Below are 8,704 nucleotides of genomic sequence, written 5' to 3' on the forward strand. Positions count from 1 at the left end.
TTTCAGACCACGTTCCGTGTTTAATGTTTCTGTTGTGCACACTCTACATATTGCTGTACATACCTAGTAGGACACGGGGTGACAATGCAACACACGGCACCCCGACAACGTCACCACAGAGAGCGGCATGCATTGTTCACGTTGTTTTGGCCTTGAGACATTGAACGATATCAAAATCGTCGTTCCTCCAACATGTGCAAACACTTCATTCCAGAATGGCGATCCTAATTTTTCAGGAGGGTTTTTCAAATTCACGTTTTTAAATCTCATTAAACACCCTAGGACAATTTAATGGAATGGCTAACCGATTAGTTATTTGTTCTTCGTTTTCTGGTTTCTGGTTTAATGATACGATACATCTATGATCCAAAAGGTATCTCTAGGAAACTGCTACTACATGAACACGAAACTCTTATAAAAAGCTCAATAAAAGGTGCAAAAACTGAAACTTTGTGTCATATTCTAGATATTTGTTAGCAGTCGTTCGTTTGTCTGCTAACAAGGGTTCCATCACAAGTTGGTTTCGGTTGAGGTGAAAGGGCATCTCCGAAGAACAAATAATGAAATTGTTGTAGCCTAGCGTTAAGTTTATTGAGTATCAGAACACTTCCAATCAAGATTAACTCGTGCATATTGATTGTCTTTCATGCAACACAGTTTCTCTATACATCGTCTGAGCATTCGTTCGTAGCCTTATCTCTTTAAGACTGCGAAGGGAACATACGGGTTGCATATATTCTAATTGTTCTTGGGTTGGCTATTTTATCATGTTTGTCAACCTAGATATATATTACTAGCTCCATTAGACATGGTTTCACCTGATTGCTCAATTGAACATAGACTGTCGTGTAGGTGGACGTTATGTTCTGTTTTCGATCACTTTGGTTCAATAGGATACAACGTATGTTAGTATTTGTGCGTCTTTACTGCTTTTGGTAAGTTTGTACATTGTATAATCAGTATAATGCTTAAGTGAATTGCAAAATAGGATGAATCTTACTTATTTAAAATTAAGCCAGTTATTCAAAGTCTATATATGTTATAAACTATACCCATTTCGTTTATTTCTTGTTGGCTGCATACTATTTTAAATCTATATTGTTACATGACGTGAATTATATTTTATGTTAGAAGTTGTAGATAATATCATAGTCCTGCCAAGTTTACGCATGCAATTTTGGCTTATGTATTAATAATACATATTAATATTGTCTTAGAGGTAGCCAGGCACATCACATGGACATACAGCATGGTCACAATGCAGTATCAAATACCTTGTATCTGTTTTTCTTAGGTTTGCACTTCATTATCGTTCATACAGTTGAATTGCAATAATAGTAGAAAGTATTTCAAGACATTCTTAATTAGTTTTATATTGTATTCCAAGCCACACGGTCGCTTCAGTGTCAAATACACTTTTGTAATATTGTCTATAATATTACCTTAAGACTTGTTTGTTTGTTTCTAGTGGTGCACTTTGAGAGTAAAGAACCCCGATCACGATCTTCCACGTGTATCAATAAAAACCAGTTTGATCTATCTTCTAGGCCCATTGGCCAATGCCGTTTTATGTGTTTTCATGTTATCTCTCTATTGCCTATACCATGAATGAACTTGATTTCAAATATATGTTCCTCCACTTTTCTCCAAGCTCAACTGATGTTTCTTGGACATTGGTCGGATTGTGTACAATGCATTGTGTATGAGCCAATATAAATTATTAGTTTTGAAGAGAAGGAATTTCATGTCTGAATTCTGCTTTCAGAGTTGCTTCGTGTGTCCTGCTAACCAGTGTGTATATATTCATATGCCACATTCAGCTGTTCATGCCGTTTAGCATTCCATCTAGTACATTTGTTGAGGAGGAGAGATCGTCACAAATTGTGAATAATTTTGTCAGTCTTTTGAAAGTCATCCTGTAAATTTGTAATAAAATTCGTGAGAATCAGTGTCGATTTGCTGTGTGTTTTCATTGGTTTAGATCATCCTTAAAAATCGAAATCCATGGTTATAGCATGCGGTTAAACCTTTATTACATTGCATTACCATGTTTAGCTGGAGCAGGGTTATGCAGACAAGCTGAGACTTCGATCGGAAGGAATATGTCACCTTATCTGTGCATTTGGTGGTCGTGAGAGCTTGCAATAGAACCTGTGGCCAACGACTGAGACACAGCCAAAGGTTATATTGGTTCAGTATATTTCGGACACAGAGCGTCCATGACCCCTATGTGTAGAGCACACAGCTACCTTGGCCTGGGCATACACACTGGACACACAAACATCAATACTGGACACTCAACTATATACACTCAATCTGAGCTTCGGTGGGGTGGTCCAGTAGTTAAAGCCTTAACTTGTCAAGCCGAAGGCCCAGGTTCGATTCTCCACATGGGTACTTCCGGCATATATTTCATATGAATCTATACCTTTGAAACACATGCTCATCGTACATTTTCGTATGCACAAGTACCTCGTTCATGTATGCCATGACCGGATTGTCAAGTATTTCCAAACATGAATTGCAAAACAGATACCCAAGTAAATACATGATCATACAGTATTTCCGATGCATTCCTTTGAATTTCAATGGGTGCTGATATTTCCGATTTCGTTCTATGTAAATTTACGTAGGTGGGGAAACACATGTAGATTTTCAAATTTGCAAATGTTTACACACCTTAAATATTAATGTATCATACAGGATGTCAAGGATATGTATATGAACGGTTCATACGCCTTCATGTTACCTGTGCTCAAGCAAGATGATCATTTGTTTCCATCATGTGAATTACTTTGTTCATGTAATTTCATCTTCACACTTATTAGTACGTTTGCAATTAACGTTCACGTGACCTCATTATTCTTATCATCAAAAGAGCCTGACTAAGAAAGCAATATTACACGAGCTAACATGGTTTATTAAGCTGCACTCGCTCTTGCTACCAGTATCAGTTACGCTTTGTCTGCGGTGTTGGCAAATCTTGTGAACGGTGAACAAAGGGGTGATGAGCTGCCCCTTTGTCCTTGCAAGTGTCCCTACCTGTCCCAACAGAATAGCACTTTATCTCTCTTGGAGCGCGGCCAAATACGTTACACGAACCAACTCGTAATTTCTTAAGTCTCTTCGGCTCGCGCATCAGTACTGTAAAATAGGTTTTTTTCTGTACATAATTGGAATATTTTTGCACTGCATGTGACCTTTCTTAATAGTCTCACAGTGCCTGAACCATGTTATTTCTCCTTCCGCCCAGCCTTTGCTGTAATAACGACATTCATGTCAAACACAAGTAAATGTGATGTTGCACTGCTGTAATTTTCCCTGTCGGAGAAGTCCTTCTCACAAGATATATATTCCGTTGTTTGAAGCAGGCCTATGACTATTACGCCCCAGTGTTGCTAAGCATCTTGCAGACCTTTAGCCTGACATAGACGCAGACCCGCATGTTCAAGTTCAGATCTGACAGGTGCCGAAAAATATTGATTTCCAACAAGAATGCAATATCTCAGTGGGTTATTGTTTTCCAAAGTAAGTGGAGTGCTTTCTACAACATTGTAGACAATTGTATCGCTGTCCTGATGATATTCCCCCGAACGGAAGCTCTACCCATTTAGGGTACAATGTGTATGTTACAGATTTGTAGGGAATAGTCTTAAGACTTATCTACTTTGACCAGGATTCTTCGAACTTGCAACAGTCGTTTGAGAAGATCAAGAGAGAATGGGGTAGTGTGCGATGTATCTGGCAGACGATATGGAGAAAGTTCGAAGAATGTTGCTGTATAGAAATACCGGTTATGTTTGAAAAGTACCCTCAATCTGATAGCCAGTGAGATTATTGTGAAAGATCGCAATATGTATCATCATAAACGGGCCCAGATGAAAGTAGATGTCATTCATTCCCACATTATATACCCTTCACAGACACGGGACATGGTTGTTACAGGTAGGGCAAACACTTTCTTCTATCTGCCGGTTTCACGTTGAATACATGTATTCAGATTATTGAGAAAAATAGCGACGTATGTTCTCCTCCATCACACATATAATTGTATAGATACCCAGTGATTAGGGATATCACTGCAGCAACTTAAAGAAATTTACGACACACACTGTCATCTGCAGTAGTACTGCCATACCTAGTATCGTATTTATTACTCTCTTACATAAGGTGAAATATCACAGGGTTGTCATTGTAACGATAATTTGGTATACTATTTCATGTCTTATTCTTTTATCTGCGATCGCAATTTAAATCAGTTTTGACGTGAGCATGTTAAGAGAAAAGAAGCTGTAAAACGAATATTAATGTGATCGAACCTATAGGCCTTTGTAAAAGCGAGTTTCAAGCCACCTACATAAAAACCTTCATGATGAACAGCTGCTAATCCGTGGCACGATTCCAACCATATCATGAGCATGTGTTTGTGAATCATAATCAAATGGTGATGTTACAAGGCGAGCATGCCGCGTCAACAACTCATGGAAACGCAAGGGAATTGCAATACGGGCCCCTAAACCGTTGATTCTCCGTGACCTGGAGACATATGTGATTGAGCGTATGTTGAGACGGGTAGAAGACAAAAGACAAATTGGATACTGGTGCTGTTATACTTTTGAATTATAAGTAAACATTCGTTCTTATAAATGTATACTTTCCAGTTTCAACCAAATGTACATTCAAAGGATATCTAAATCTAGGTTAAGCTATTTGAATCATATTTGCAATTAAAAGACCCAAACAATGGTCTGTTGTCAAAATATTTTGTTTTCCATATCTTGTCCCAATCTGTATCCAGAGACCATATAATAGTCTATTATATGGTCTCTGCTGTATCATAGTCACAGAACGATATTATTACCCCTTCCGCCCAGCCCTTACTGTAATGCTTACGCCCTCAATGAAGCATATCTAGATATTCCCAGGTTCAGCGTTTGTTATAATCTGCAGGAAAACTCACTGCAGGGTTCGGGTTACAGAGTAAACATACCAAACATCCATGGCTGGCGGGGACCAACATCTTCAGTAACATTTACATCTGCCAACGCTTAATTTGCAAGTGGTGAGGCAATACGCTAATGAGGCTAAGGGTCTTGTACCATGTTAATTGAAATATCTATGATGCCTTATATGAAGTCTATAATCTAAGCAAGTCTAGCTAGGTATGGCTTTACGTCACTGCTTGAAGAAAGGCTCCTCTAGAATTTTGTTTGGTAAATATTAGCATTTCACTTGACTTAATCATATTGGAAAACACATGGCAACCTATATTTCATTGTGACTATGATTAACATCATTGTAAATCACAAGGGTTATTTCCTTTGAGTTAACCTTTTCGGATCACTTTGGAACTCCGGCCAAAGGTGATGTTATGCTGTCTGGAAATATAGCGTTTTTGTAATGCTTTGGTTGCACTTAATGATTAGTGATTGTTAAATGTACATATGATGTATTTTTAAAGATAATCTCAGTTGACTCAGAGACTTTGCATGTGTTTCCCCGACTCTTTCCACACCCATCCTTCAGTTTTTATGTTTGTGACATGATCTGCACACTGATAATTTAAAACATGTATATAAATAATAACTGTTTGCAATCTTTACCCAGTTTTATTTTCCATTTATTTAGCAGTTTTCAGTTCTATTATTTTCTGGAAATTTTGTACGGAGGTACATTTAACAGTTTCACCCAATAACAGTAAAGCATACAGATAATACGTTTAGGTACTTTGATACATTAATAAGTTTACATTATATTCCAAGATATTGGGATGCCAAAATGATTAACATTATTATATAATGTATAACAAATCAGACAGCAAAAAGCAAAAATTAAAAACGCATGAGCAACATAAATGATGTCAGGTAGTAAGCTTTCAATAATTACAGAAACTGCTTTGTTATCTAACTTTATGCAGTCACTAGAGTTTTCTATAGTCTACCCCAGAGATGGAATCAAAATAGGTGTACAGTATATTCCGTCGGGTAACTGAAATTTGAGAAAACGTCCGTATGGGACAATATCTGTATTCCGAATCAAAACGAGGCCATCCCAAGTAGTGGTGTAACAATTCATCGATAGTATCGATGTTTGCATAGTCAGCTATGCCATACGAATGCATCAATAGAAAACACATTTAGGTATTACATCAGGATAATATCGCGAGGGTCCATGATACATCGATGTATCGCAACAAGAGACGATATATCCCGATAGTACTTAAGTACTACTTAAAGTTGTAAGGAGTATTGCATTAGGAATAGGAAGGGAGTCTCTTTGAAATCCTTCTGAAATTTAAAAACAAATTGAGCTTTATAGGAAGTTGTATCTGTTACATGAACAAAGGAGTTGGTGTAGAAGTGAAAGAGTGTGAACATGTTTCAAACACTGTGAACTGTACTATACTTGTCTTCAAGTAATGGAAATATGTTTAAGTTGTTTGACAAATAACACCATTTATTCACGACTATGAACATTGTTAAGAAAGAGAACAAAGATAAGATACAATTTAGACAACAGACTTAAGAGTTTTTTTCAGTGATTCTGAATTCTGATATAAATTACATCGAATTGTTTGTGAAAGAATTGGTGTAGAAACACAACATCCCAGTTTCAAATGTATTTTGAGGCGTGCTGCACATGTTTGACTGAACCTTCTTCAACATGAAATGCTGAAATTTTATTAGATCAACAGCTCTTTAAGTGTGTGTGTGTGTGTGTGTGTGTGTGTGAATGTAACACAGGTTTTAATGAATTTATAACTATTTCAAGTCACGATATGGCTGGAATATTGCCACTATGACTATAAACTTTAACTCACTCACTCACTCAGTCATGATATATCGTCTCGCCTCATTAAACTGGTATCAGGATATAACGTCTCCACACTTAGGCTACGAAACACAGCTCTAATACCAAGTATGTGCATATCAACACATTTACAACTGTTACAGTAATTTACATCGGGAATCAGTAATACATTGTAATCATCTTTTTTGAAAGTATAGATAGCTATGATCATGAGTATGATAACTCATACAAGTGTGCACTAAATTAGGGGACCTACCAGTTCATGTCTGTGTAAACACACCTGTCTGTGTTTTATTGCAATAAGCAGTCTCTCCTTGTTTGTCATATATAAGAAGTGTACCTAAGGTCATTTATTTCAACTATAATGTAATTTACATTGCAAAATGTATAAACGATATTACCTACTGATCAGAAAGGCTTATCTGTACCCCATCGCCACCACCCCACCACCCCACCCTAGGCCTACCCTATTCCACACCCTCTCCCTCTCACACGCACGCACACACGTGCACACACGTGCACACATATCGCTCTGGCCCATAGACCCAATATTTGAACCTTTTAAGCAGACATCATGTGTATGTCAAGAAAGGCAGGCACGTTAATAGTGGTGCTCAGTCATGGGTATCACTTCGCCATGTGTTTCTAATGATCTCCGTGCATTATGGCGTGGTCCGACGCGCTAACGAACCCGATGTGACAGTTACATTACAGAACCATTGAAATACATGTTAAAGTAGTATTAATCTTGTAACACTATATTTACCCATTACCAACCATTTACGCGTGTACTAAATATATGACAAACCTAACCCTGGTCATACGAGATTTCAAAGGTATTGAAATGCATGTCCTACAATCACAGCATTTACATATGTTACACATGCTAGAAAACACATGAAAACGATGGCCAGATTTACACACCTGTGAAATACATGTAAATACAGAGTTGAGTGTTCGTTTATTTTAACTCCCCTTTAAACGTGTGTAAATCTGACAGCCAGATGATACGTAGATTTCAAACGTTTGTTCATATGGCCGCCGGATGAAACGTATATTTCTTAACGTTAGTAAATTTGGGTAATACAGTCATTTTGTGTGGTGCGGGAATATTGCTAAAAGCGGCTTAAAACCCAACTCACTCACTCAGTCAGACGTACACTTAGGGCAAATCGATCACACATGTAGAAGTGTATTTTCAAGGGAAATCATGTACATAACGTTGTGTAAATGTTTATTGATGTCGTCAGCATTACAGACAATTTTTATGTAGCTTGGTGCACCCTAGTATAGCTCAGATGCAACCAAGATTATGCTATAATGATATAGGGAGACAAGGTTGAGCCATGAACGTTTTATGTCTTCATCTTTATATCAGTAAAGATGAAGTCAGCTCTGCAGGATCAAATCCCAAAGATGTTTCACACTTTGTAACCCTTGAAACAAACAGATACATAGTTATTGAAGAATATTAAGATTTCACTTCTCGTTTGGAGGAGCTGGATCTCACGCCGCAATGAATAGTATTCCGGTAATGACACGGCCAGTCTTGAAGAAACCCGTGAAGATCCGGGTTAGAATTGATCTTCAGTAACCCATGCTTGTCGTAAGAGGCGACTAACGGGATCGGGTGGTCAGGTTCGCTGGTTGACTTTTCACCAAGCTCAACTGACGTTTCGTGGACACCGAATCGCAGTTGCGTAGATCGATGCTCATGCTGTTGACCACTGGATTGCCTGGTACAGCTTTGATTATTTACAGATCGCCGCCACACAGCTGGAATATTGCTGAATGAGGCGTTAAACTACAAACCAACCAACTGTCATGGAAGAAATCCCGAAGTGGCACGGGTCTTGGATCTTCTGTGAAACTCACCAGCTTAAGTGGAACCAGC

The sequence above is a fragment of the Haliotis rubra genome, unplaced genomic scaffold (genome assembly GCF_003918875.1).
Source record: "Haliotis rubra isolate DU_JTF1 unplaced genomic scaffold, ASM391887v1 Scf31, whole genome shotgun sequence".
NCBI lineage: Eukaryota > Metazoa > Mollusca > Gastropoda > Lepetellida > Haliotidae > Haliotis > Haliotis rubra.